Consider the following 3,977-nt stretch of genomic DNA (forward strand, 5'->3'; position numbering starts at 1 on the left):
AAAAAAAAAAAGGTTTGCCTCCAGGGAGGACCAGCCAGCTGGTATTTTGTATTTCTAACACATTTGTCACTAATGTTTTCCTTTGAAGCTTTCACTTCACTGTTGTCAACAAAATTACTGTCACCATTCAGTACGTGCAACGCACCTCTGATAGATCCATCCCGCATAGACAAAAGTGACTGTCATGCTTCAAACGTCTGCCCCTGCAAAAGGAGCCCCTCTGGAAATTTTTTAATGGTTGGAAGGTAACACTTCAAACAAGTCTGGGTACAGCTTGGTTCCCCGTCACGAGGTGCACCAGTAGCTTTTTAAAGCGTTTACATGAGCAAGCCTTTCATATTTTAATAAGCAGGTGCAAAAAGAAAGAATTAAAACTTCCTGTTTTATTGAGACACATCAAATTTTTGTGTGTTTCAGAGGATGCATGAAGCAGTCATAAGGCTTGAAATTACAGCTTTGGGTAATTCGTTTCCAAGGTGGTTGAAAAGGAGCTCCGTATGTCTGGCTTTGGGTGTGAGAAGTCTGTTAGAAGCCTTTTTCTCCCCTCATTACCCCAGTACTTCCTAGAGATCTATATCCACTGGCCTTTTCTGTACTCTGTAGAAGTCTTGTGAGGAGAGCTGTCATCTTATTCAGTGCAACAGGTCCTATTCCACAAACACAGGTATTAATGTAGGTGCTAAACAACATCCCTGATGTTTCTTTGATATAAAGCATACCTGGGGATCTGAAAGACACAGGATAATGTAATACTTTTGCTTTCTTTTCCCCTCTCCCCGAGAATTGGCTTTATCTTAGTGAACACTGGACCAATTTTCAGCCACTTCAAATAAATAGGATCAGAATCTGTGGTCTGTTGTTTGTGGAAGGTGCTAGCTGTCAGCAGGAGTATTTTCACATCTGCTCCTGGGTAAATATCAGAGCTTACACTAGAATGGCTTCTGTAAAGATGCACAGCATGAGCAAATTGCATTTGCTGTTTTAAAAAGACAGTGGAAAAATCAGATGTCAATTGAAACACCAAATAATAAGAAATACAAAGGAGTAACTTTTTGTTCTGCTTTGTTTTTACAGGGGCCACTGAGGTACAAAGAAGTACATAGAGGAGATTAAGAGAAGCTGTCAGGATAGGCTTTTGCTAGTGCCTTTTAAGTCAAAATACTTACTGATTTCAACAAGGAATTTATCATGTTTAGAAGGATTTGTGTGCTAAATGAACAGATCTAATGTCACAGAGTCATGTTATGTTGTTTCAGCTATAAATCCACAGCTGCATGATCAAAACATGTGGCAAGTGATATCAAAGGCAGACCTGAAGGCACAAGAGCTTGCCTTGCTAGTTGGGAAGTTAAACTGTCTTATCTATGCACAAGGCTCTTTCTTTGATAACTGCTCAGCAATATTGTCTGATCTGCTGGAAGATGTTATTTTTAAGGCAGAGCATTTTCAGTAGCTGCAGCCATCCAAAGAGAGAGAGTGAGGAAAGCCAAGAGAAAGTCAATTTTTCACAGTGAGGAAGGAAATGAAGTTGCAATTTCTTATTTCCAAGTGAGTTCCTTACCATGAGTTGTGAGGCTGCAGGCTCTCTGCCATTAGGACCAGTCAGATAAACTGGAGCTCTCCCACAGGTTCTTTTGGAGAACAAACCCTGAGGTGAGGGCAGCTGAGTCATCCAGGGGTACTGATCAGATTTATAAAGCCATGCAGTTTAAAAACAAACAGACTCATCCCAAAGCTGAAGCTCGAAGGTGGGCACCAGCTTCCTGTGGGAGCTGTTCTCTGAATTGCACAGACCACATAATCGATCTGTGTCCTGTGTTTTAATGAATGTGCTTCATATTTTGCTCTGCTCCTGTCCTCAGATGCTGTCAACAGAAAAAGCATTACTGATGTTCTCCGGAGAGACAGGCTGTGAGTGCTTTGACCATGAGAGAAAATTAGGTTTAAAAAGGACTCACTGGGAAATGATCTGTTACTGTGTCCCCTACAAAGACCAAGAGCTGGCAGAAAATAGTGAGAACAGGTATCTTGTGAGACTTCCCCCATCCTCCAGTAAATTTTTGGCCGAGTCACACCTTGGTTGTATCGTGTCACCAATTAAAAGTGTTGAAAATGTTAAAACAAGTGTCAACAATCGTTGAAGGCCTGGAGTTTTTTCCAGGCAATTTGAATCAATATATTCTGACTTCCCTGGAAAGGGAAATGTGGATTCTCTCCTGCCTTGGAGGATAGCATTCGCCACTCATTTAATTTTTGGAGAAAAAAATCTTACATGTTTTGTGGCTGAGTTTTTGTTTCTGGTTTATTTGTTTTTATAGAATACGGTTGAAAGGAGTACAGGATGCCCTTGCCAGAACTGCAGTCTGTAACCTTTATGGCCTTTCCTGAGAAAGTAATGATGATTTTGGACCTTTTTTATGGTCCTCTTCAGTACATATGTACATATACATATATGTGTATTTTCAAACTTGGGTTTCTGTAGAAATATGCTCAGATGTATGTCTGCCCCTCCAGCTCTCAGGATTGTTAGACAAAGTAAATTTTCCCCTGAAGATCAGACTACACATTAGCCTGCTGCTGAGCTTAAAAGGGCCAAACCCTACTTTTAAGGGGTGCTTTTGTGGGGTTGGCTCAGGTAAAAGAGATCTGGAGATGGGACCTGGGATGGTCTAGATGGAGGAGACAAGGGAACCGCATGGCTCAGTGAAAGGCAGGGCCAGTGAGTAAGGGAGACTACTATGGACAACTTCCTTATATCACTTTACCCTCATAATCTGCCTCTGAACTCGCTGTTTCATGAAGAGACACATTTCTCCAATATATATCCTTCCCTTCAGACTTAGCCTTGCCCCTTGTGCTGAGATTACAAATGAAGCGGTAGTTTGCACATGCTTGGGATACCTATTCAATGAGGGAAGATGAGACCACCCTTAAGTCCTGCACTCTGCATAAAAAGAATCAAAGATTCTTTGATACAAAAAGGTCTTCCATCAGTGTGTCATCCACTTCCTGGTAAAATACCCTAATTCCCACTTCTTGGAGAAGATGAGATTTCTATCACATTGCTGAAAAGCAATACAATCACCTTGCAGGTGCATTGCTCCTCTCAAAGCTGAGGCAAGGGAAATTGTTAGAGCTGACTCTTCTTGCCTTTGCTGTCACAGCAGCCAGGGATCACTCACAGGTAATTTCCTGCCTCTTGGCTGAAGAACTGGAACTTCCCAAATTTTAAGAACAGAGCATACCCTAAGGTTGTCATTTACACCTTGCATGAGAAGTCATTAAATTTATGAGGAGATGTAATCCAATCCATCTGCTTGGATGATAAACTGAGGCACAGTCTTAAGACTCAGGAGTTAATTTCTGTCTCTGCTGCTGCTGCAGTGGAGTTGTAGGTATATGCTCACGTTTGTTCAGATGGTGAGAGAAAAAGGGATCTGGCATATTGTGTTTCCCTAGCACTCACCAAAGCAGAAAATGAACTGTTTTCTACCAGGCCAGCATTTAAATAATGATCAGCTCCAGTCCTCTTCTGTAATGTTTGTGATCATTCTGAATAGCAAAGCATCCTGTGTGTTATGTCCTGGCATCTTCAAAAGTGCATTTTGTCAAGATGAGACACGGCTGTCGACCCTCGAAAAGGAGCGAGATAGGTAAATTCAAACTGATTGTTCTAAAGCTGCACCTGAGCCAGACCCCAAGAGACAGAGCTCTCATTGACCTTCTGTTTGCTAATGTAACTGTGCTGCTGATGTGCTGTGCTTCTGTGTTACTCACAGCTTCGCTAAAAGCCTTTCTGGTAGCTGGTTAGTTGCAGCCTACCTGAAATCTGATCACAGTACACATCAGAGCAAGAGTTTTCTTCGTGTATTGCCGAGTCTGCCTCCTTTCATCATTAGTCACCCAGGTATCCTTTTCCCAAAATGAAACAGAAATGCCTTTGAGTAACACATATGAGCCACTTCAGTGCACTCACA

This window comes from Empidonax traillii, unplaced genomic scaffold (genome assembly GCF_003031625.1).
Source record: "Empidonax traillii isolate 1590-97213 ecotype Southwest subspecies unplaced genomic scaffold, ASM303162v1 scaffold2151:size35173, whole genome shotgun sequence".
Lineage (NCBI taxonomy): Eukaryota > Metazoa > Chordata > Aves > Passeriformes > Tyrannidae > Empidonax > Empidonax traillii.